This window comes from Ixodes scapularis, unplaced genomic scaffold, assembly GCF_016920785.2.
Source record: "Ixodes scapularis isolate PalLabHiFi unplaced genomic scaffold, ASM1692078v2 PGA_scaffold0__279_contigs__length_252992795, whole genome shotgun sequence".
NCBI classification, from domain to species: Eukaryota; Metazoa; Arthropoda; class Arachnida; order Ixodida; family Ixodidae; genus Ixodes; species Ixodes scapularis.
Window position 1 is genome coordinate 17,042,951 of NW_024609835.1, and position 27,295 is coordinate 17,070,245.

Sequence of the window (27,295 nt, forward strand, 5' to 3'; positions counted from 1 at the left end):
TACCAGACGAGAAATGTTAATGCCATTTAGCCTATATGTTTATTGTGATGGCCTTCGCAAAGTCGAATCAGGCACGCGCACCGTGTTCTTGTTACAACGACCGTTAACTCAGCAATATACCATTTTTTATGTTTTGTTTTAAGAGAAAAAATACAAGCCACACCAGAATAAAGACTTTAACACAGTAATTAAAAACAGATCTGCTTTTCTTGATGAAGAATGGGTTTTTCCGGCAACCGCGATATGCTTGCCGTTTGGAAGCACGTTAAAGGGACTATGAAATAAAACTTAGGTTGTGATTAATTATTTTACATTCGGATATTACTTATCGCATATCGTTTAGTGGGCCAAAAGAAAGAGGGTAGAAAGTCAAAAGCCTACTCTTCAGTACGCTAATTTGAAAATATAGCGGACTATACACAGATAACCTTATGCTCCTTTAACATGCCACAGCTCGAAGACAAGCAACTGCAGTGTTGCCGAACTCCGAGGTCACTTCTTAACCAAATGTTATCCGCAAATATTTTAGATTTCACTAGATTTCTGGAAAATGTCTTTGGCCACGGAAATATTGAGATTATCGTTATGTTTCTGCTAGAGAATAGATTACAGCAATACAGTGACCATTTCAATTTTTGAATATTTTACTGGGGCCTGTTAAATAATAACATAGATAATAATTATGCAAGTACTAGATAACCGATAAGGACAAGAGCGCACTATAGGAAGCTTTCAGAGGTATTGTTTATTGAACCAAGAACTTAAATACCCCTTAGCGAAAACTATGACACTTGAAATATATCGCATTCTAATTTGAGTGTATTTGAAGTACAGTTCATAATTGTAAGTACACAAAAAATGGACCGAAAATATACACTTTTTTTACTTTTTGTACTAAAATATATTTCTGAAAATATTTTTAAATTACCTTTATTAAAACTACATTGCAAGTTCCCTTCATGCGTTCTGAAATATGTAAATACTAAATTAATAGGCACAAAATACCTTCCTCATAGATTTCTTAAAGTAATTATTTATTTCATGTAAAATGTACTCCAACCCTAATAAGAATGCAGCAATCAAAAATATCTGCAGAATAGTCTTAAAATACCTGGAAATCGTAAATACTGTTGTGTTATGCTCTAAGTATCTTTTGACTGCAATACTTTGGTAGTTTGACTTAAACTACCAAAGTATTGAAAAGCTCGCCTATCAGAAGTTAATTTCAAGCAGATGTGGAGTACACTGAAGTACCTAAATGCAGCATTTGATTAGTTTGTCAATTGAGTTGTGCAGCATCGCACTGAAAAATCAGCCCAGTTAAAGTTATTGTTTTTTTTTTCTTTCAAGAACACATTTGATGAGTTTCTTGCACACTAATCACAAACGGGGTTCTGGAAATACAACCACAATACTTGCTGATGCTGGAAAGCTTCAGCAAGTGCTGTTAGCAGATATGCTTGGCGTGGTTGTGTTAGCACAATGTTAGTTCACTGAATGTGTATACTCACCATTGTACGTGATGTGAGTAGTGACTTTAATATAGTGACGTTAATAACCATATTAAATAGTCAACTACTAAAGAAAAGCAAAATAACTGTTTTAAAGTGAAGACATTGCCTTAACTCGCTTCGTCCTGATTGGTGCTATGCAGAGAAGCAATAACATTCTTTCTAGGAGCCGTTTTTGTAGATATTGTTTTAGCAACTGCGCCGAATTGTTACAGTTGTACTTGACGATATCTCTTCCTAAAAGTAAGAGATATCGTCCACGAACTTCAAAACACTGTTTCCTCTTTGACAGACACCGAGGAGGAGAGCGAATACTTGGAACCTTAATAAGTGGAGAGGTGGTCACCGGCCTAATGATTACCTTCAATATGCAGGCTATATAAGGCTCTAGAGCAGTCAACGGGACTGTGATTCAGGTATTCAGTGCGTTGTGGTGTTTGTGTTCGTTTCGTATTTCGAATGTGGACAAAATAATAGAGAATGAATACAAAATCAATATTCATATTTAATATATTTCAACTTCGTTTCAAGTACGGCCTCTTTTTGCTAAGGGACGTCATACCGATTAAAGCAAAATTCTACTTTAACTCTGATTTTTAATCAGAAAAACAAAAATAGTGCCCACAAAGAAAAAGTACGCAGAGGTTTCTGCCAGTGCTTCTAAATAAAATGCGGGTGAAAAAGGTTGACAATGGATACGCATCTACTCAGTCTCGAACACATGAATACGTGTTTAAACTGTGTTCATTTCATTTTTCATGCGATCAGGTTGGCGCTTGGTGCCCTGCAAATTCATAAGTGTTTGCTCAGCCTAGAGTTCGTTTGACGTTTTGAAAAGCCTCTCGGGTTTAGGTTGCCAAGCTGTTCCTTGTTTTGGTTTTTATGAAGCTAACCTTGGAGAAAACTCTTTCAACTGTCGCAGTAAAATGTTGCAAGCAAAGAAGCTTGCTCACAAACGTGCTTAGCACTGAAACATCGGACTGCAGTCACCTTGTTTGGTGTCTTTCATATGTTTCCAGAAGCGTTCCCCACTAACTACAGCAGGTAGGTTTAGATCGTTGTTACGAAGCAACTTCTGTTTTCTGTCAATCATATTAATGCCATCTTCAGCGCCTTGCCAAAACCTGATGTTGGTTCCTTTAACATTGTCTACAGGCAAAAAGCATGTGTACGCCCAGCATGGTACCATGGTCTTCCAATAATTCCTTCAAAATATCTGTATCAATACCCACACCTCTAAAAACATTTTTTTTTCGGTGGTAAGTCAAAAAAACACGTTTGCTCAAGCTTTTTAAAGAAAATAACACCTCCCCGGAAAAAAAGTATCCCTAGATTTGAGCAAATTTCTCTTTTCTTCTGAACGATCAACAAAATCCCTATATCAAGGGACGAATCCTCAGGGTGGGCAGCGCTGGGCAACCGTCCAATTGGCATATGGGCTCCGCCATATATTGGCATTGAATTTACGACAATCTCAATTAGGCACGCCAGGCATGAGGCGACCCGAAATAGTAATGAAGGTGCTCGTTAGTGTAAGTGTCTCTGCTGTTGTTCACACGATTAACCGTTCAAGCGTACTTGTCAAATACAATCTCTTAAAATTATAAGATCTTGAATTCATTCCTCGTTTGTAAAAAAAATGAACTTTCAATAGTTTGAATATTATATGTCCTAAAACTGAACAACGCCAAAATCTAGTGCTGCAACGGGCGCCAATAGGAGAGCCGCTGTGAACCCTTGCGCTCGATTGCCAGATTCCTTTTTGTTTGAGAAAGCATAATTATATATATGTATATATATATATATATATATATATATATATATATATATATATATATGAAGTATGGGTTTGGAGATAAATAAAAGATGAATGGTGCTTGGACACAGTAACGAATTTCAAGCATAAACAAGTGCCCGAGTACAACAACTTGTGTTTATAAAACAACTTCCTTACCGCCAATTGGAACTAGCGCATGGAGAGTGGACTGGGAAGCAACAAAAACAAAACTTCCACATTGCGGCATCGTAAAGTCCGCTTCTTCTAGCGGGCGACAAGCTCCGCCAATCGGCCGAACTCTCTTAGTATTGAGAGTTCTGCTTTTTGGGTTGTACGGTCACACGTTATACTATTTTACTACTACTAGAAGCACTATTTTAAGATTATAATAATACCGTTTTAGTAGCACGTTTCATGTATATTTTAACGTTTGTACACTTTTAACTCGTTCTAATTACACCAAAAATAAAAATTTAAATACATCCCTTATGCACTAAAATAGATTGTTCACATATATTCCGAAAAGATGCTAGTATAATAATTGTGTTCTACACATATGTTTATCGCGTACTTTTAAATATATGAAAAATATCTTTCCATTTTACTGGTTTATTTTGATATACATGAAAAAAGAGCCCATATGTTCTCGTAGTTTGAAATATATGCGAAATAAGTAATAATATTTATGGCATACGTTTAGATACATTAAATATTATGCAGACATATTTCTGTCATATACTTAAAGTAATAAAAGCATATCTTAAATGAATTTCTGACCTACTCAAAATATTCTTTTGAACCACGGTTAAAATCGTTCAAAGAGGAACACAAGAGAGAAGACAAACACGGGCGCTTGTGTTCTTTTTAGCGTTTTTAACCGTGATTCAAAACAGTCAATATCAAGTAGCCCAACAACAAGTGCTTTTACATTCGAAATGTATTATGTGTGTGGACAGAGTATACCCTTTTTCGCTAACAGTTAGTTGTTTGTGTGGTGAATTAAGATATACGTTGTGCATTTTTAGATTTGCTTGCCTTTATTTTTATCAAGACGTACACTTTCCAGACACTAAAACATACTTTCTTTTTGCGACAACCAAATCTTCTAAAAACTATACTTCGTGCTCCACATGAATATTAAATAATCCGAAACTTTATTTGTCTTGATGTGACAACTAGTACACACGGCAAAGCGCTTCGGTGTTAGGTACGTCCGCGAGGGATTTGTGACAACTGGCCACACTGTATCCACTGATCAAAATTGTTAACGCTACTTTACTTTGAGTCATATCTTGTTTAGTCGCTCTGGGGTTGGTAAAGTTCACAGTGCCTTCGGTACAAGAAAGAAAAGAAGAAGACCGCTGGTCAGGCGAGTGATGCGTTTTTGATTGTTCCTCTCCACCTCCCTGTCGACATTTAGCCTACGAAGAAAAAGATACTCAACTCCATCATTATTGCTTCCCGTGCAACCCGGCTTCCTGCAGACTCCTATATCTCTTGTTTACGGCGCAGCGCATGCGGGGGAGGAGTCGGTGGGCACGACTCTGTTTACACAGGACACTTTGTTGCCAGGTTTCGCTTCGACCTTCCTTTCTCTCGGCTCTTTTTCGTTCTCTTCATTGGCCTTTCCTTTCCCGATATTTTTGGGGGAAAACAGCGGGGAACTCTGGGTTTCCGCTTGCTTTGGCAGCTCTTTGTTTTCGGGCGTCAACCCCGTGTCCGAAGCAGAGCAACTCTTAGGATAAGAAAAAATATATTCATTACGTTTGCAAGCGGCAGTTTCGAATCGAACTGCCTCTCTGAGGTTTTATTAGCTCTTCACGAGGAATTTCGTTTTATACATTTGTTTCTTTGTTTTAAACGAAGAAAATGAAGTAAGGAGAAATGCGACGCCCTCGTTTCGGTGTTTTCTTTTTTTTTTTTTTTATTTGACCGGGTTGTTTAGTTTTGTTCAATGGAGTAAGGAAAGTTGCGCCCTTGTTTCGGCGTTTTTTTTTTTTTTTTTCGCCGTGTTGTTTAGTTTAGTCATGCACCCTGGGGGTGAGGGGGTACGTTTGTTTATGGGCGAGGATGACTCATTTCACTATTTTGAACACCGCGGACTCGCTTTTTGACGCGGAAGCGAGGCCCCTTTTTTAAATATATATTTCTGATCTATCCAAACCACGGCCGTCTGACTTGTGCGTGTCTTGCGAACGGTCCGGTTGTTTACGGTCTTTCCTCCAAGGGTGCTTCTAGGTCTAGAAATAACAAGCCCTAATTTGCTTTTTGGCGTGCCTGCGTGGAAGAGCTGTTCCAACGCACCCTAAATCACTCGAGAAATTCTCTTGGAATAGTGGATTATGTTACAAAGTTACAATATAAAATGACGCGATCTTGCATGCAGTCTAAAAATATCCGCCTCTGTATTCATTTTTGGGCGTTGCGCACCCTGAGCACCCATCACGCAATGTCAGCGGTTTAACGGATCATAATTGGAATGTTTCTGGGGTATATGTCTGTCTGATGAAAATGAAGCAAAGTTTTGCTCTCAGCTACGTGAGGTTGAGGCTTTGTTAATTACCAGAGTGGGAAAATAATAGTGGAGAAAAAAAGTAACCGACCCTTGAGATTAAAATATGTGGCATGTATTTATTTCAAATTACCATAGACTACCCTTGCCCAGACAGCAGTGAATGTACGCACATGTACACATGTTCAGATACAATTCTTACAGCAACAGAAACAATAAATGAAAAATTATTAAAAGGCATCACTCTACAAACGTTTAACAGGCAAATTATAATTTATAATAAATAAATTATAAAAACGGTCACGCTATCCAGTTCTAACAAAAACCGAGACAGCACACAAAAAGAAATGATTAAAAGCCTCATACTAATCTGAAATATTGCCACGCGCGTCGCCGAACAAGCGCGTGCGTGTCCGAGTTGTTACCGTGCTTGGCTTTCGTGCGGGTTCAACTCCTTGGAGCGACACGTATTTTATTTATTCTTTTAATTTAGTGTTGTCGTAAGTTCGAGAACTTTGTCGTCCGACCGAGGCAGGAATGCTCTATGCGCCGAAAGTTCTACTCCGAATGTTCCAAAACCCCAGATGGTAAATCCCGTGACCATTTGAAAAGGTCACGGCAGTGACGTATTGACATATGATTCGTGGAGGCAAGTGACCCCCCCCCCCCCCATAAGACGCATATACACAGTGGCGTACCAACTTGTTTTTGAGCGGGGGGAGGGGGGGGGGGGCCAAAGCAGGACCCCCACCCCCAGGGCGGGGGGGGGGGGGGGGCGGTGCCCTTGCTATCCCTTGGGCGCCGCCGGCCAGTGTTTGGCCCTGACCAGTGGCGGCTGTTTCGGGGGGTAGGGGGGGGGGGGCGAAACACTTGCCTTGCCCCCCCCCACACACACACACACACTCCGAGAGCTGGGGGGGGCACGCGCCCCCCCTCTTGCCCCCCCCCCCCCCCCCCCCCCCGGTTCGTACGCCCATGCATACACGCCACAGAAATTTTAAAACGTAGAAGTAAATGTCTAACTTAGGTACCCTGACGTCGCCAAAAAGCTACGAGGAAAACGATAACAGCTCAACAAAACTAGCATGAGCATCTGAACAAGTCCGGATCTGCCCGACGGAAAGCGAAGCCGGCGTAGCTGGCGCGGCCAGCGACCAGATGCAGCCATATCTGCTGGATCCTTCCTACCGCTGACCTCGGCGGTGTGATCAAAGCTTCTCGCTACTTTTCCTGTGTATAGGAAGTTTATGTGGGATATGTTTGGTTCACGTGACTTCCGAGAAAACGTTGCGATTCCATGCCACATTCATGTGCTCGAAAGAAACTCAGATTGCATTAAAATTGGTCTTCCGTATCGAAATTTTTTTGACCTTCTTTCTAGTAGATTCGAAACTCTGAATGGGAATAATTCAAATGTTTCTTCTTTTTTTTTTTTAAATGAAAATATTTTTTAGCTTTACTTAAATTAAACAAAATCGGAGGAAGTTGGTCGGCTAGATCAAGAGCTGTGCGCGATTCAATCATCTGAAGAAGCAGGCTTAATTGGAGCATCTCCATTGGTTTCAGATTTTTAGAAAGAAAGATCAGATTCAAAAAGTCCCGTCGGTCATTATTATCTAAAGAGAGACGCTTGCATAATGCACCGTTGTAATTGCACTGAATTTAGGAATTGATGAAAATACTGCTTGCGTCGCAACTATGGGTGAGTAGAAAACAGCTTTTAGAGAAATGGTCACCGGGTTGATGCCCATATTAATTCTGATTTGGAAAAGAGAGCTTCGCTGTAATTGCTGCACCACCTAAAGAATAAAGCAAAAAGTAAACAGAAGCTGTCGCCTTATTCCGCTCACGCTTTTCTTTAGAGGCGGAAAGGCCATTGAACAGATCACGGAATAAGGAAGGCCGCCCGTCTAATCGAAGCAGGCAGCACTCAGACTGCCGTTGCCGGATTCGATCAAGCTTTTGTCGGCGTGAAGGGAAACGCACCGAGCAGACGGCCGGGAATCCCCTAGACGCCAAGGGCCCTGTGGGGGAGGCGTTGCAGACGGATAACTGGATTAGCCGCCATTAGTGTTAATGTTCCGTGGAGAGTGACCCCAATCTTCGGGGCTCCCGGTCTTTGGCGGCTTCCTCGTCTGGCCAGAAAGCACGAAGTCGAATCTACTTTTCTTTCTCACGCACACGCTCAATCAAACTCACACACACACGCACACAAGCACTTAAGTACAAACACACAAACTCAAACATACGCGAAAAACCTTAAGAATAAGGGGAATTTAAAGCCTTTCCTTTTTTCTTTGAACTTTTTAGCTTCTTAGAGTCGGCTTTCGCTTTCCGTCTCGGAGTCACTGATTATGTTGAGGTATTTTCAGTCGACTATGTTTTATATATTTATATTTCTTGTGTATCCTACTTCCTACAAAAGACAGATAGATACCGAAAGTAATTTATGGTGCTCCTCAAAGCAGCGCAAGTTCTGTAGTCTATACAATTGACTCATACGCTGCTGGATTGATAAATTCCGTTCTTTTTGATCATCCTTCTCGAAGGGACGCGATAGATTTCGATTCGTTTCGTGTCTGTCAGTCACAGCAAGCGTGGGTTATCAAGAATCTCCCGTTAATTCCAGCAGCCACGAATACGTACAAATGAACAGATCACGTGACCCGCGATAACAGTGGAAAGGAAGGGGTAGATCGACGCATTATCACGATGACATCACAGCATCGTTATCACCGCTCGCCAACTTGATGCCTCTTGTCTTCTTTTATCTTTATTTTTAACGCGAGAGCATTAAGGAGCTCGTGTCACACCAAAGCCGGCGTCGGTGGCGTGCGCTAAAATCCAGCATTGGTCGAGAGTGTCATGACGTCAGAGCCACATGCCCTCGTGCTGAACAACCCACAACGCTCACGTAAAACGTGACGTCACGCGTAAAATTAAAGTGATTAAAAAAACAAGATGTGTAATACGGCTTAAAAGTCGCGCCATGTCTCAAATGATTTTACCTTAAGAAGTAATTCATTTGCTTTAAAATAAAAATGAAAAAAATTAATGCGGGATTCGAAGCCACGACCGACTAGGTCATGGCTTAAAGGGGCCCTGCAATGACTTTTTGACTGGTTCTTAATTTGCACTGAACCTGAGCGTACTGATCGTAGTAACTTAATCCAACTTTTCTTTTCTCAAATTTCGCTTTATTTTAAAAGTTATAGGCAAATTAGAACTGCAAAAACAAGCAAAAAATAACCTCCCTCATGACGTCGTAGGTCCTGCCTTGAGCGGCCTTGGACTAGAGGAGGAGTGGTGAGCTCATCGAGCGCATACGGCTGCCGCACTCCGTGTCGACGGCTCGAGAGGGCTCCACTAAAGCACGTGTTGGATAAGCTGTATGAAGCGGGCGGCCAGGGCAGCTCGTATTGTATTTGCAGCGCGACTAAACACTAATTCGGCATAACATTTCATTGGCCACAAACGACAGCAAACACGGGGTAAAGATCAGTTCAGAACGGGAGCCACTTCGCGCTGACGCACCGCCAAGTGGCCAAATCGCCAACAGGGCCCGCGCCGTAGGCCTTCGGAACGCTCGGAACCGGTCGGAATCTTGAGCCGGTATACGACCACAGCGCCGCCGCGTACATCCGGGACCTTTCTACTCTCCTCGTTTGTCGTAGCCTCATCCCACTAGCCCTTTCTAGTATGCGCCGTTTTTTTCCGCCGCTTGGTGGCGGGTATGTCGACGGGTCATTTCTCGTTTCCGTACTTTCTAAACTGCATTGGTTTCTTTTCTGATCTAAAATAGTGAACAAAAACTACTTTCATACATAATTGAAACGGTTCGCGTCACTTCTATTTTGTATCTCGACTAAAAAAAAGCTCTTAGCGGCTTTGACCAGTGACAAGCCCAGGACCAAAGACGTCACATTTTGCGCGCTTTCGGTACCGCGGGTCGCCCTCGTCGGTGGAGGATGCATTTAATTGCATTATGATCATAACCTTAACTTGCAAGCTTCACCCTTGCGAGGTTTCCGCGTCGTTCGGTTAAGAGGGCGCGGTACCTCTATTTATTCGTCCGTTTCAGCCACCAGATGGCGCGCGGCTCGAAACGTGGTTGAACGCGTAACTTCTAGATGGCGCCAGTATCGAGGTGTGAAAAGGCCCGCGTTATCCGCTGCGTGAAATAGATCCCGAAATGTGCCGTGTTCTCCCGGCGGAGGAAGTTTCTCCCTCCCTCGCGCGCGCTTGGTATGTACGCGCGGTGGCCGAGTCCGGCCTCTGCGCTGTGTGATGCAGTGGGTGGCGCTCGTTTCTGTTCGGAGGTAGGAATAAAAATGCCGGTCCCCTTTTTTACGACGCTCGTTTCTATAGCTTGTTTTTTCTTTTTTTTATCTCAAGTGACCTACAGTACCGCCTGTTCGAAATCGTCCTTTGCGGTGAGCGATTGAGAGTCAGGTTAGCATTTTATTGGGGTCAGCACTACACGTTCAATGGAGACCTCGGGCGGCGATGTAAATATGCATTGCTCCCCAAAGTGTGTCCAAGGTGCGCAATGACAATTGGAAAGGGTATTGAAGGCGCGCGACCGTCGGTTGGTAAAATACGTGCGTTAGATTCACTTATTCAGTCTAATCATTTTTGCCAACGTCTTTTATCTGTTTCGACAAATGACATGGTCGAGTCTATTGATAACCTTAGCTAGGTTGGACGTACGGAGTGTCCGGGCTTTAAATAAATTTGCTTCGTTTATGTGAATGAATAACTGTTTTCTCTTTTCCGTGCTCGGTGCTATGCAAAAATCGCTGAGATGTTATGGTAGCTCAGTGTGGCGGCGTTTTGCACGCTGACTCGCTATTGCATTCGCTGTGCACAATATGTGTTCAGATGGAATGTGCCAAATCGTATTTCCGATCGATATGATAGATTTACTTTGCTACAGTGTTAATTATATTTTCCTGATTTAAACTGGTTCGTCCCTGGTCTGAGCCTAAGTTCAAATTCGAAGAACAGACAGACTTAGCGTCGGAACAGCCGTAATGCGCAGAAAGAAATTAGTACCATGAAAGAAAAGCAAAATGATACGAGGTGGCTCAGTGTTATAAAGGTAATGAGTGTGCAAAGGATGCCATCGTACGTGTTTTTTTTTGTTTTTTTTTACTTTTCGCATTGCTGGGAAACGCTCAAGGTACCAGCAAAGACAGCGAGCTGGCGTGAAATTCCCATCGAGCGGAAAACGAGTGTCGTTTTTATTTCATCATGCGCTTTCATTTTGATATGGCTCAAAATGGGCGCGAAATAGTAACAGGTAAGGCAACAAAATTTAGATGTTAGGTCTGGAGCACCGCCATACTCAGCCGTGTTGGGGGCATCTCTCGCGAGTCAATACGGCAAAGGTATTGCGCGTCGGACTGTAAGTGAGAGTTATCCATTTCAGCGAAACCTTGATTTCGCAAAACTATTGTGGCTCGAATCGTGGCTTCCAGTACTTGGAAGCCACGAGCGAGAAATGAATGACAGTTGATTTTGGAGGACAATCGCGACGTGGAAACCCATAAAAGAGAGTTCCAATAAGACGACAGCTTCCCCTTCTCTTCAAGTGCGTGGGTTACGCTCTCAATCCTGCACCTGTGGTAACACTGCAGGCTCCTAAAATCGCTTTGAAAACGTTCCTGATCGCAACAACTTTTTTTTTTTTTGTCGAGGCGCTATTTCATTATTTTTTTTTCTTTTTGTCTACCTTGATACCCCATCAGCGCAAAAACTACCATAAACTAAAAAAAAAAAAAAAATAGTGGGCATACAACGACAACGCACTCTATGGGACCCGAGTCAAGGCAAGAACAACTAACTACTAAAAGGGGAAAAAAATCATGTTCGCATACACAGACAGAACGCCTCCATCGAAAGAAATGAATCATGCGCTTGTTCTGCCAGTCTCGTTGTGCGTCTGTCAAAAGCCACAAAGGAGGAAGACAATCAGCGCGTACACCACTCCCCTCCCCCCCCCCCCCCCCCCCCCCACCACCCCTAAAAAGAAGAAAAAAAAGGTTTCTTGGGCGCGCGCGCGGTCGCCCAAGCGATGACCTTGGAAGGGTATGCGATTGTAGCACGTTTGTCCCCCGGTTGTGCCCCTGTCTCAAATGCCACGGTCCGTTTCTCCCAAGTGCCCGTCTTATCTTCCCGAGTATCGACTCCGCAGTGATTCTGAATCATTCCGATGCTTTCCAACGTTGCAAAACTGTTAGACGAATATTTGCACAGAAGTATACACTGTTCGCAGAGCTATCTACGGCGCTAAAATTCAAAAGCGCCGTGTTGGATTCGGGAACTCGTGTAGGTTTACCTCATTGTTGGAACATTCTTATTCGCTCGATGAACTCCACAAAACGTGTAAATATTAGAATGAACTTTCCAGAGAACGATAGTTGTTGTCGGGGTTCCAGGCGACCGGACAGGTCGCAATTATTGGCTGATTAAAAATTTTATTTCATAATCACAATCGTATCATCAAGGGCACGCCATTTCCTCATCACTACTTCTACGAAAAGAGTTGCTGTATTCGTAGCACACACAGACGGAAACGGTTGAGACTGTGCCCAAATAATATCTTCTTTTGACAGGTACTGCGCAGCGATTACACACAATGCCTCTAACATAAACATGCTGCTCCACATGTCTATTCACAAGATGCAATACATCGTTCTCCCAACTTTGTTGAAATGGGCATGAAAGCGCGTAACCGTCACTTTTTTTAAGTTCTACTTAGAGGTGAAGTGTTTACCGTAAAAAGTCGTGAATTATTTTTTTTTTTTTTCGTTCCACTACAAAGCTCGATTCACTTAAATTTTTGTTTTTATATCGTCTCTACAGCGCTTTTACGTCGGTACTTTCGTGTTAGAGGACATCACATAATGTGCGAAAAACAACAACAAAAAAAAAACGGTAGGATCGATGCTGCATAGCCTTTTTTTTGTGGACATCAAGAAAAAAAAAAGATAGTAGTTGTCTTCACTTCGCACTGGATGTTTTAGCACGAAAGTTCCTATTTGGTTATGATGTCTTTATTTTCTTAAAAATTGTATACAGTAATTTAAATTACCGAATTACAAAAACGTCGAAATTGTATAATTGCTTTTCGTTGGGACGCCATGACGACAGCGACACTCGTGTTCCCTCGTGGTTTTCGCCAGCGTTTCTACGATGAATTGCCAGGATCGCGAGATGCAACAGCGTGACACTCCGTCTTCTGTGACGTCATTTCTTGCACTTCGGGACCACTTTTGATGTATGGCCAGCATAAGACGCTAAACACACCAGTCGGAGACGCGCTGCAGGCGCCATAGCACTGCTCCTAAAAGTAGCTGTCACGTGCTTTGCTCCGCGACTGTGATTCCCTCACAGCAGCTCTGACTGAGGGTTGCCAAATTACGGTGAAACGGAGTATAGACAAAACAGACCGGAAACGAGCTGCCAGCATACGATAGTCAAACTCCAACAAAAAGGATTAGTTTCTTCCCAAGCTGGACGACATTTACCGGGCATCTTTAGAGCTGCGAAGCTCAAAATCACGCGTACTCATAAGATTTTTTTTTCTCGCATGTTTGTGATTTTTATGATGTCCTGCAAGCAAGAAAAAAATATATATGGTGAAGTCACTCCGAGGGGGTACCGATAACTGCGAGCCACGAACATGAAGGATTCGCTAACATCCGTCAGGAGTGTGAACGGTAAATCGTCACGCAAACATATTCTCACAAGCTGCAAATATTTATTTGGCTTAGCAAGTAGAACACTAGTATACTAACGACATGTGATTATTGTACACAAGATACCATTTCTCGGTTCTTCAAAACCATTTCCCTAGTCTGAACGGTCGCGCTACGGGCCACGGCTAGCCGTGCCCTCGATAGACTACGGAGCTGCGTTGTGTCGTCTGCTACTGTACCGCCAACAGGAGAGCGATAGCTCTGTGTGCTCCACAGATGTGTGTTGCGGTATAACTCTGTACGTCTGTCCTAGAGGAAGACAAAAAGATAGGCTCTGTGACCCCCCTCCTAAGCTAACAAAAACAAACAGAAGTATACCCGTTTGGACTGAGAGGTTTACAAAATACTGACCAGACATTGGAAAAGCATATGTCACAGAACTTGGTTTATGAAATGGCATCATTGTTTCGAGCAAGAAATCACCTGCTCACCACTGGGACGATGAACTTGTCACTATTTATTGCGTCAGGTATATTTGCGCTCATGAAGAAAAATCTGAACACATCCTTCCCCTAAAGTCCTATGTCGAATAATAAACACTTTTTTAAACATCTATGCACAAATAACTCGTTTTTTTCTACACTTGTATATACACGATAATTAAACGACGTCAAACCGCATTTTTGATTAGATCTTGATGTCTACACCAACTACATTCATATTTTTTAGGGCTTTATTGAACGATAACTTCAACTATAGTTAATGGAACACGATGGCTCGATCTCAACAAAAACCTCAACGTGCGAAGCTTCCACAGACGGTCGCTTGCGAGTATTCTCAATGTGAGACTTCAGAAGCTTTCGCTTGCCATAGGGAGCTTGCTTTCGACTACAGCACTGCACGGGCCCGGAAAGCGCGGAGCGCGCTGCTGTGGGGAGAGGTTGACTTATAAGATGACGTGTTACGTGGTCACGTAAGATGGCGTCATTTCGTGCAGCGTGATCACGTAAGATGACGTCATTTCGTGTAACGAGATCATGTAAGATGACGTGTTTGTGTCACGTGATCACGTAAGATGACGTCAGTTCGTATGAACTGACGTCATCTTACGACAACGCCAACAACATTAGTGCCGTCCGGAACCATTGACCTTAGAAACGCGCCTCTTCGCTTGAAGAGCTGATATGCGTTGATTGTCATTTGTTTCTTTTGCCTACTACAGACCATTCAAAAACTCGCCTTCTGGGTGCCACCAACTTCGTCTACTGGGCTGTGAAGCGCGTTCGAGCGTGCGCAGTACCTCTCTAGGCCGAAAGATTGTACACTGAGTATGCGTTCACAGCTCAATGACTTAGGCATTTTTCACATTTTTCGTCAGGATAGATGCTCCCACGAGAAGAGCGTAATGGATATGTGAATAGAATTTGAAATTTGAAATGTTCTTGTCCAATCGCATTTTTCTTTGGTTATCAACGGTTTTTAGCGCCATCACAAGACGTTCAACCCATAATACACTGGTGATTAAAAAATAAGCACCGAAAAACATGCACCGATTTTCGCTCAAAAATAAACACCGGAAAAAACATGCCGTAATCATTACCCATGTCACCTTTTTGGGTGATATGTGAATTTCCAGAAGAACAGCGAGTTATTACCCTCCCCTAGGAATGCCCTGACTACAGAGCAGGCGACCCGTTTTTCCCCGCGTTAGATTGCGGGGACCACGAACCGTACGGAGGTCACAGGACGTCCGTGAAAAATAAAAAGGAGGCAAACAATGATCTACTCTGTGCACGCTTCATCCCCGATTTCCACGACTCCAAGGCCGAAGGACGTTCGTGTGAAGGATAACGATAAAATAAAACTTTGCGTCAAAAAAAAAAAAAAGCCCGTTTTTAAAAGAAAAAAAAAGTAGAAACAAGCACAACGCGTTGACGGACCGCGAGGTTGTGGAACACCTCGCGGTCCGCTTGCCACAGGATGGTTGTCTTCGACCCATAGCTCCAAGGTGAATTTGCCACTTGCGAAAACACGGAGACCTACCCAGCGAGAACCAGGAAAGCAAGACACGCACACTGACGCTTCGGTGTGCAGAATGAAACAGGATACGGGCGCGGAATACGGCCGCGGAAGAACACCTCGCACAGTGCCGATTCGGCCGATCTCCGAACGGACAATTTCGCAATTCGTGGACAGCGAGCGCCACCGCACGGGAGAGAGAGGTACCTTAAAAACGACGAAAACAAGCACCGACACCTTGGTTCTTTATATTTGCAGTAGTTACGGAACAAATCGACTTACATGAATAATTTGAATATTATTCGATTCCGTAATAAATTTAGAAGACATTAAGCGCAATACTGCTTATGTTTGAACTTAGATAATTTTGTAAATTCGCTCCGAACGCAAGAGTGCCGAATTAGCCGATTTTGACCATTTTCATGATTTTTTAAAGAATATAATTAAATTTATGATGAAACATTTGTTGCGCTTAGTGTCTCGATAATGACTCAATGTCTTTAAAGCCGAAATTTTGAAGAAGATCCGCGCAGCCGTTATTATGTGAGAATTTTTTTAATTTGGTGAAAAACCTCATGTATTCTCTATGGGGCTCTGAGGTGCGCCCCCTCTTAAAATATGACGCACTGATATTTAGTTACTCTCTCCGTGCCCGCTGGCTTGCTCCAACCCCAAGAGACGTGGAAACCGCAAAAAAGGTAGACGCTAAAATATGATTGCAGGGCCCCTTTAAGAACGAGCGGGAGTTTATAAGTTTATAAGTTTCGCTATCGAATTCCAGTCGTAAAGGCGAAGCTTAAGTGTCCTCCAAGTGCTTTGGGCATATAATTCAAAGAATCGAAATAAAACTTTTCGATGGCACTTAAAGGGGCGGTGCAACAATTTGCGGACTTTGGCTAATTAATTGCGGGAATTGATCCCGGCCACATATAAAACGAAGGACCGAAAACTATTCTTTCCTGCTTGTCCTAGTTTTCACAAAAAAAAAATACAAAAGAAATTGGTATCTCTGGCACCCCTCAACTCAACATTGAAGCGGCACCAGCTTCGCGTGTGACGTCATTCGGAGTGGCGTTGGTTTCCGGTTGGGTTCTTCTCGTTTCCGTTTCCCCAGCGCTCGCCGGCTCGCCAGGCTCGCCGCTCTCCCGCTCTCCCGCCGATTCCCGACCAACATGGCGGCATGGGCGGACGGCCTGAGCGACGTCGAGCGCAAGATGCTTGCGTATAGTAAGTCAGTTGGACTTGTGCGGCGGGCAGTCGACGCGGCGGGCAGTCGAAGTCGAAGTCGAGGTCGAGACACCAGGAACAATAACAATACCACGATACTACGGACCACGACCAACGCACTCCGTCGAGCGAAGGAAAGACAAAACATCCGGGTTGCTCGTGTAGCCGCCGTAGGCGCCTCGGGCGTCGACGGATGACGGCGACGGCAGGTTTTGTTGACTTGCGGTAGATGGCGCCACAAATAATTCATACCCTTTTCGCGGCACTACTAGGCTTTTGAAGCGTTTCTGCATGCCTAAACAACAAGATTTTTTAACCTTAACCTTAAATCAAGCTTACAATTGCCTAACACTATCACTTACAAAAACCACTCCGAATGACGTCACACCACAGGTTCCATTTGCGGCCACCATGTGGCCGCAGGTTGGGAAAAAAAGCGTTTTTTTTTTTGCGATTACGCAGCGAAATAGAGGTATTTCGGGGTATGGTGGCACCGTTTCTCTTACTTATGCCGAAGTAAACAATATAAAAAATACAAGCTGCACATTCGTTCAGTGATAAAATCATTGCACCGCTCCTTTAACAGGTCGACCTCCATCAGTGTAAAGCGATCATTGCGATACGATGGCCAGATATTGGAGATACAACGTGTTGATAGCTTGACTGCTATAGCGTGCATTAAAACAGACGCGCTCGAGTCGATAATGACCCGACACCAATGCTCATCTTTTATAGTACTCGTTAAAGTGCAAGAGGAAACTTCTAAAGTCCAAGCACTAAAAAAACAAAAAGAAAGGTCACTTTTTTTTTTCTTTTTAGTTTGGCGTTACTTTAGGTGCGTTCTGAAAAGCCAACAAAGAGTGGAAGTTCGTCTGCTTCTTGAGCAGGTGTTGCGGTGACGTCAGAATGCTGATCTCTGGTTGCCTCCGGTTGGAAGGATAGTGGGTAGACCTCAAGGCAGCTAGCATTGAGGTCTACCCACTATCTCTCCGTGAAAGCCAATCAGACATCGGCGTTCTGACTAGGGTGCAATCCCCGCGCACAGAGCAGATCAACTTGAGCTCCGCATTCTCTTAAACCGAAGTTACCCTGCTCATACATCACACGAATGACACGATGTTCACTGTAGACATGTTGACAGAATTATCTGCGGAAACGCCTGAAGCATGTTCGAAGCATGGTTGCTTCGTGCATTTAGTTCGAACATCTCTGCAGGCGGTTTTTCACGTCCAATGTAACAGGACCGTTATACAAGGAAGAAACATGCGACAGAAACAGTCTGCTGACTGTCTCTTGTTCAATGTGTTGGCAGATCGACCGCGGCTTTAGCGAAAGGAAAGATGCGTCTCCGAGGCTCCCACGAGGTTCCTTTTCATTCACCGGGTAATGGTTTCGTAAACATTTGTATACATCTGAAACCTCCCGTCTCGAACATCATCTCTTCCGGCTCTAAGTAATTCACCCTCGTTTCATTGAACTGTTTCCAGGATCACGGAATGGGAGAAAACAAATCAGAGAAACAATGCATCGTGCATTCAGCCTGGGCGACCGTACGGGCAAACATTTTTACGGGTCCTAGCTGCACACAGTCCATGCTCAACGGAATCGAGGCACGGGTGAGGGGCTGCCACGCAGAAATTTCCTCGAAGGAGGACACACGTGCGACTTCCGGTGAGCGATCGCAGAATCCCGCGCAGCTCCCTTCCTCCGTGCGGGTTTGCCCCGCCATCGCGCCACACGAGGTGCGTGCTGCCCGTTGCGCTGGGATCAAACGATTGTGTTCTCTCCCGCTGTCTGTCTATGTGAATGCGCGGGAAGAAAGTAATGTGGGAACATCCTTTCGAAGGCTGCGCGAAGAATGGCGGAGATCCATTACAATAGTAAATATTAGACGAATCGGAATATGCGACAATAAAATCGCGTTTTATCCGTCGCAAGCATCTGCACGTGTGTATTGCTTTTTGGTGAACTGGGAACACAATAGATTCTTTTGGACATTCCGTATGGCAACTTTGATCAATATTCTCATATAAGGGTGTGGTATCTGTGCCGAACTAATGGCGGCTTCTTTGGGGAAGATGGAGGAAGAAGGTTGAATCTACTACCAAGCGAACAACTTTGGAAACAACCACAACAACAATGTGGCAGGCATATTCGAGTCATCGGTACAACTCGACGCATGAATTAGATACAACAGCTGCGCAAGTGTTTATTTTGGAGTATGATCCAATCAACTTGTTGGCACAAGTGTGGCTCTAAAACCTTTTGGTGACGGAAATTTATTCCAGGAGTGTTTCGTTCGCCGCTTTGGTACTGGTCAGTTCTTATGTTCGCACTGCCGAAACTGAGCTATATGAAGAGAGAATTAAGAAGTGATTGGAGAACCAAATATCTGAGCGATGCCTGTTTATATACATTTTTTATGACCGCCGTTGGTTTGTCGATAGTGAAACTGCCTTATGAGTTATCAGATGGCACTGAATATTGAAAAGAGTATGTTGGCCCTTTTCAAAACTGCGCCTCCTCCAGTAGCTGTCGCGTCGATTATACGAGACACCATATTTTGGGGACGCACTTTGAGCCCGCATGTTTACAAGTGCTGCGTCAGCGCTTGGGGCGCGCTCGGGTCTAAATCTACTCGACTAGAGTACCGCGTCAAAGCTCTGCGTAAACTCGGATTGAATCTCACCCTTCGCTCAGGAAGAGATGTCAAAAATATGGTGGCCGCCCGTGTTGCTTCATGGCATTTTAGAAATGGTGTATATTCGTCAAGCTTAACTAACAAGTCAACAGGTGGAACAATATCGCGTCCTGGTGGCTGTGGAACCGACGCCGCGTCTGATGTGGTACCGACGACGGAGGTTCTCGTTCGGCGTTGACCAGGTCACCGTCAAAGCAATGCTGACTCGAAATTTGGATTTCGCAAAATAAGGCCGCAGAACCGTTGAACGAATTGCAAACATCTCTTATAGATCGATATATCGAACGGATGGCCGTACTTTTGGAAAATGAGGGCGCTATCAAGCGAGAACTGTGACGCCACAATTCCCCTGGAACAGTTGAAAACGAGGGGAAGCGGCCTCGCTTCTTTTCAGCTGCTCGAGGGGACGAAGCAAAGAGGAGAGGGAATGGGAATCGTGACATGACATGTCTCGTCGGCCTCCTCGGTCGTGTTCCATCGCGTACTTCTTTTCCGAAAGTACAGGTAACCGTTAGAGATATCACTGTAAGAGTGATGTTTTGTGGTTGTACAGCGTTCCGCTTATCGCTCAAGTCTTGTTTTGTAAGCTCCGAATTTCGACTCAGCATCTTCTTAAAGGGAAGTTGAAGCGGTTCTGTATTTGAGCAAAAACACTTAAATTGTCGTCATTTGACCTCCAGGATCACGACTATCGAGATTATCTTTCAATTTGGTGCACGGAGGCTAGAGAAAATCATTTTCAAAGTACCTCTGAAGCCCCTCCTTCCCGGGAGCGTGACGTCATAAAAGGAACTTTGAGAATCTCCGTTCTCGCGCAACTTCACCGTTTATCAAACCAATGACGCGCATTCTTGCCATTTCCGAAAAGGTCAGAAAGAGACGTCACGACTGGTGTCAGTGCGGGGGAATATACCTGGCAAGCTTGCAATGGCACGCGCTGCCCATACGAGCGACACGCGCTTGGCGGCCGAAGTATCGTTTTATGAAGTAAAGACTGATCGGAGGTTTTTGTGTTTTCTCGCGCTTAGATACATCTTCGGGGAAAACGAACGTGATATTCAGATTCACAGAATAAAAGTACTTTAGAATTCACCTCTGACTCGTTTTCTTCGAAAACCTCTTCAGCTTCCCTAAAGACCGACGTACATTCCCGCTTTCCACTTTTGCCGGCCTCCTCCTTTCCTATATCTACTACACTTTCTACCTTGCCCCAGTTGGGCTCCCCTCACAGCTTAGAAGAGGGGAGCGCTAGGAGGATTATCTGATTATGTTACCTGCAGAAAACCGAGATTTTATATATTTTATATCGACGTAGAGCGCAGCAAACACGGCGTAGCGCGGCGTGCAGATACTGATTAATCGCAGAAATTGGGATCCTGCTCGCCGCACATTGAAACGGGCTCGTTCTGCGCTCATCTGCTTTCGCTGCGCTCAACGTGGAGAACGTCTAGGCGTTTACGCTTTGCATGTTCCCTCGAGGTGGGTCTGTCGCTTGGCCGAAGAGGCGAGGATGTTTGATGAGCTCGGAAAGGGTGAAGACGGGCGAGAGAACCAAGCACAGAAAGGTGGAAATAAAGCAAATGCTAACTGCGCTTTTCCGCGCGATGAAAAAGGAAAAACAGAAGTAGAAAAACGTCTGCTATCTGCGCCGCTACTTTACTCCAACGAAAAAAAAAAGTTTTGAGTTCTTGTTTCATTTTGTCGCGTCTAATCGTGGGCCCAACCTCCGCATATGGTCCAACCCTCTGGAGTGTTTGCATCATAGGGTAATTTTTTTCGCGGAAGGTATCTGTATATTAGCAGACACTTTTAGAGCGCAGCTCCTAGGTGCCCGTTTTCGAGCTTCGCGGAGACGCCGTTAGCGTCGGCGTAACCGCGCTAAATTTTGCGGTAAAAGTGACGTCACGTGACCTCAACACCAATTCAATTCCCCGCTAAATTTAGTGGGGAATTGAACTGATGTGGAGGTCACGTAACGTGACCTCCACATCTTGGAGAAGGAGGAGGAGGGGAGGAGGAGGAGAGGGTACGGGGAGAAGGAGGGGCATACCCTTCCCTCCTCCTCCTCAAGAGCTGCGCTCTAATTTCGCATTACAGAGATTTCTAAACGTCTTCCATATTTTTAGTTACTTTTTCAAAAACGTATTCATTTATCGTCACATTTGCTTAAAAAAAGTACGTATCGAGTTACAGTTAAATGTTACCAAAAAAAGTAGCAAGCTACAGTATCGCGATGTAAGTATCACGTTACTACCCCACACTGCCCCTGAGCATCTAATTACCGCTCTTCAGCCAGTCAGGTGGCGGCATGGGTCTACAGGAATAGTCGGAGAACCAATCACGAATCAGGAACACAATAAACCGCGCCCTGCTCTTTTTAAATTGAACCCTTCGCTCGCTGAAACTGCACAGCAAACAAATCGCGATATCGATCACCCTTCTGATTACCCGCGCATATTAAAGCAGGGTGATTTCAGATAAGATCGACCAAAGGGTGGCTGGTCGACATTTTTAAATCAACTGATTTTTTTATATGACATTGTCTAGTGTCTGGTATAAACGAATCCACACTTAGTTTTGACCAGAAAAAAAATTTGGAGACAAGAAAAATAGTAGGCAGGGAGAGGTGGACAGTTGCAATAACGCGCACTGATGGAGGGGGCACATTTGAAAGTGAATAATTAAAACAATAAAATTAGGAGAATTTTGAAACTTTTTACAAAAAAACTATGGGTACAACTTGCTTGTAATATAAAGTAATAATATTTATTAAAAATATATTAAGTTTTCTAAAAATTGCCAAACATGCCTGCTCGAACGACAAGTGGCAAACTTTGGAAATCTGTATCTCATGAAATAATTTAATCATTATTACATAACTTGCAGACATTATTTTACTAATATATGGCTATTATTGAAAAATAAATAAGGTATCTGAGTGACACAATAGTTACAATATATTTAGGCAAACATGGGAAAAAATCAAACAAAGAAAATTTCCAATGCGAATAAAACAAAAACACCACCTTCGATTTTTTTTAAATTTGGGTACCCTGCTATACTCTATTTCGGCATTCATTTCTATTAAAAACATGTTGCACATTGCACTGTGAAAGAAGAAACAACTCCCCAAAGTAGGGTCCTTTTTCAAAGCCTACACTTAGCAGTGTCCTATACAAGAAGTGACTCTGAGTTCCAGTTTCATGAAACTTGCACAAATCTTTTATATACATTTATTCAGATGAGGTCATTGATAAAAAGAGCGATCGGTCACACAGTAAAAGGGAGGAGAAATTATATACAGCATTTTACATAAGCGTACAAAGTGGTATCATATTAGAGACTAATGATTTGAGAAAAGATGATGCAGTGTGAAGTTGTACCTTCCGGTATATTTTACATCTAGAGTAAAATAAATAACTTTACTTCCACACACAAAAACAAAGATATAATAGTAAGATATTTAGGTTGGCTGTGTATTTACGATTACAAACAATTTCAGGTGACGGATGCCATAGTGCCTAACTGGAGCAGCTTCGATGCTCTCGGTGTATGAATGAATCGTGGCAAGCCGATATATTTTATCCTGCTCGAGGATAACATTTTGGGATTTTTTTTATAGTGATTAGATAAAAATTATTAGTAACCACCAACAAAAACAGTAGGTTAAATACCCCGTGAAGAAAAATGTGATAAATAAGATGTCCCTGCATTCAAAATTAGCAGTCCTTGGGAAATCAAATTCGGCACTTTACGCTAAGGTTTTCCTCGCTGTACCCATTTAATAAAGTTGCTTCCAAGCAGATCCGACTGTCCGTGCTACATATACGTCACAGGTCCCTTCTGTTGATGACTTGCTGAGCCGCCACGCGTGCCAAGACTGAATGCCAGGGAAGGCGCGCACCGTCAGCCACTCTTCTTTTTTTTGTTCACGATACCGAACAACCTCATTTTCGTCCAGATATACAAGATGCACGCCTTTCAGCTTCTTTGATAGAACGCTCACCATTGTCCTGGCCGTCTGAATTGCGCTTACTGAACGTTCTCTCAGGTTGTTCAGCGTGGCCTGGTGCTTCACGAGTCCGCCTACTCCATCACATGCATTTTTCCCACGTCCAGCTGCAGAAAATAACCACTGGGCTTGTGGGCAATCGTCCTTTGCAAATTGGTGAAGCTGGTAGCGATTCTTGAAATGACTGGCGGCGCCGTCACTTACGTACGTCACGTACGAGTATACCGCAGCGTTGTCTTCAACCGACTCCTTCACTTTTTCTAGAGCCAAGCAAGCGTGAGCGGCGTCGTGACACAGGTCCTCACTGATGATGGCAAAGCTGTTTGTAGATTTTCTTGTCGTCACTACACATGTAAATATCGAAACTTGTTTTTTTTTTTCTAGTGATATGGTAGCACTTCGTCAGGAAGCACGATGGTCCAGTTTTCAGCAAAGTCAAAATGAAAGACAATGCTCCCGCGTTGCATGCACTGTTTTTCATCGTAGATCGCTTTACCTTCCGTTTGCCGGATATGGTTGTGAAGTACCCAACTTCCAACCGTCACTTGGATGACTTTTAGGAAAGTCTCAGGTTCCAAAGTTTTTTTCACAAGGTCGCCGGACTCCCATGTTGCAAGCACGATCTCTTCATCCTCCGGGATATCAAGTTCCTGGAGTGTAAGAAACTGGCCTCTTGGGCAGTGATCACAGTCTCCTTGAAGGCACAGTTCTGTTGCTGGGTCGCACAGAAATGCCGAGTTCATTTCACCAGTGTTGAATGTTGAGCCTGTAACGTTCTCTAGAGCGGCAATACAAAGATAATAATTGGCGCAGCGCACACAAACGCACACTTCCTGGTGTGGAATACATTGGACCCATCTAGGGCGCAACGAATAAAATTTCGTTAGCCCAACGCCGGAATCGGGATGCTTGTCTTTGTATATACGGAAGGCCTCTCGTATTGAGCGTGTCATGAAGCGCTTTGGCACGAACGTTTTCTCTCCGTTGAGCATGACAGAGATGACGTCCTTCTGGTTGGGACTTTGGCGCGAACATTGTAGCTCGTCTTTCGTGAAGTACTCTAGGGCAGCAGACAGGTTCTCAGGGCTCACCTTGCACCTCGTGTAAGGATCCAGCTCATACCACACGCCATGCTTTTCCTTGAGTTTTCGGGATATACTGATGAGGTACATTGAGGCCTGTGGAATCATCTTTTGAACCTCATTCTTCGTCAGTGTTGACGGCAGGAGTGTAAGCAGTTGACAACGTTCCCGGAGAGAGGTGGCGGTTTCAAAGGCCTGCCGAAAGTTGTCCACCCACTCAGTGCATGTGGAGCATGTTGGTTCGGACGACCCCGATGGTGCGTCCCTGTCGTACGCAATACGTAGCCTTGAGCGTATATTCTTGACAGCAACCTGCTCCAGTTCTGTCTGCTTTCTCTTGACATAGGCAGGCCTGTCCCGACTTCTTACGACGCTTGGTTGTCTCAGCGGCGACACATCTGTAGGTAGTATGCTGCGATTTAGATCTTCAATTGCTTCTTCAGCTGGCACAAATATGTCAGGGCACTGCTGTGAGCTTCGCATCGAGATCTCCTTAGTGATGTGCATGAAGGAATGGTAGCACAGGTAGTCCGTCGCACTCACTTTGGTGGAACAGTCAGGCGGAAGAATTTGCTTCAACGAGCTTAGGTCCAACTCGCCAACACTTCGAAAATTCCGCTGCTTTGGTATAGTCTTTTTGTGTTTGCAAAAGTAATCTGCACAAAACACTCGTTCGGAGCTCCAGGACGTCTTCATAATGTATACATAAATAATAGAAATCAAACCCCAACTGATGGCATATAATTGCCAAGTGAAAGAACTACTGGGTGCACAAGTGACAAGTCCGAGGCTGAGGAGCTCACTCACTGCACACGTACATTTGAAAAGAGAGGTCACAACTGAGGCTGTCGGCAAAGCTTGATCCACGTCAAAGGAAGAAAGAGGGAAAGTCTCCAGACAAAAAATTGTGGTCAGCGGCCTTCGAAAAAGACTTTCCGGAATCGCACTGTCGTCCCTCCACGCGCTGATATGAAAGCACCCGAGCTTCTACCACGTGGTTCATGACACAGCCTGAGCCATGTCGGCGACCGGTTCGCGAGGGGTTGGCGGTAGGGTTACGTTGATGGTCACTCGGATTAGCCCTTGCTGTACTGAGCTACCGCCTGCAGTGCCTTATCGCCGGCTGGTGTCAACAACGAGAACACACACACCCTGTCTACACCAAAACTACAAGCGTTCACCACACACGCGTCGCCGCCGCTTTTAAGCTTTTGTGAAATTGCTTTCTTTTGCCGCGGAGAACCGCCTTATCTTAACTACGCGCCTGAAATCCTTCCAGGCGGGCGTACACAATATCAAGCGTTTCGAGAAATGCCCGTGGAGTAGAACTATGGGAAAATTCGGAGCCCGCGATGTCGATATCGTCGCCGTTGTGTTAGTACGCCGTCGCGTACTGCAGTCCCCCGTTGGGGGAGGGGGGGGGCGGTCTTACTACGATAACATGGCGACAGCGTTTACACTCTATGTATTTAAGCGAGGCTCGAGTATTTGGGGATAATGCTGCCGGTTGGTGTGCCCCTTTGTGCCTGATATTATCGCCCGTGACGCCAGCGAGTGAGATGGCGACAGGCATGACTGCTCAGTAAACAGGCGTCGGCGACCATGTTTTGCTGATTGAAGCGAACCCCCTTGTCCTTGACAGCGAGCGGGGAAATGCGAAAAAAAGATTGTATCGGCCGTTTTGCCAGAACTAGCGACGAGTGTCGTCTGCGGTTTCCGGCAACTATTTTGCCATAATCGTGAGCTTAGCGAGGAAATGATTTTTGCTAGCCACAGAACACTACCACGCAGAAAGGGAATGCTTGAACATGTTTTTGTTCTGGATATATATCAGGGATATATATGAGAGAGAGAGAGAGAGATAAAGTAGAGCGGAAGAGGGAATAGCATATAGTGTCGCAGGAGAATAAAGTAAACAAAGTTCCTAGTGGCCGATGGCTGCATGATCTTTTCTCGGATCACTAGTCCGTAATATGATACCTCTTTGTACACAGTAGTTTCTCCTTAATTTTAGTGTGTGAACGATTTCTTTAGTTATCATTGGCCTCATCTGAATAAAAATATATAAAAGATGTGTGTTGGTTTCATGAACCTGGAACTCAGAGTCAGTTCTTGTATAAAACACTGCTAAGTGTAGGCTTTGAAAAAGGACCCTACTTTGGGGAGTTGTATCTTCTTTCTCAATAAAATGATGCAACATGTTTTTAATGGAAATGAATGCCGAAATGGAGTATAACAGGTTACCTAAATTTAAAAAAAAATCGAGGGTGGTGTTTTTTTTTATTCGCATCGGAATTCTTCTTTGATTTTTTTTCCATGTTTGACTAAATATATCCTAACTATTGTATCACACAGATATCTTAGTTATTTTTTAAATATTAGCTATATATTAGTAGAATAATATCTGCAAATTATATCATAATGATTAAATTATTTCATGAGATACAGACCTCCAAAGTTTGTCATTTGTCGTTCGAGCAGGCATGTTTGTCAATTTTTTGAAAAATAAATAAATTTTAAATAAATATGATTACTTTATGTTACAAGCAAGCTATACCCATAGTTAGCGCCTAAAACGTATTAGAGTTCTCCTAATGTTATCGCTTTAGTTATTCACTCTCAAACGGGCCCCCTCCATCAGTGCGCGTTAATGGAACTGTCCACCACCTCATGCCTTACGATTTTTCCTGTCCCCAAGTATTTTTTCTAGTCAAAACTAAGTTTGGATTCGTTCATACCAGACACTAGATA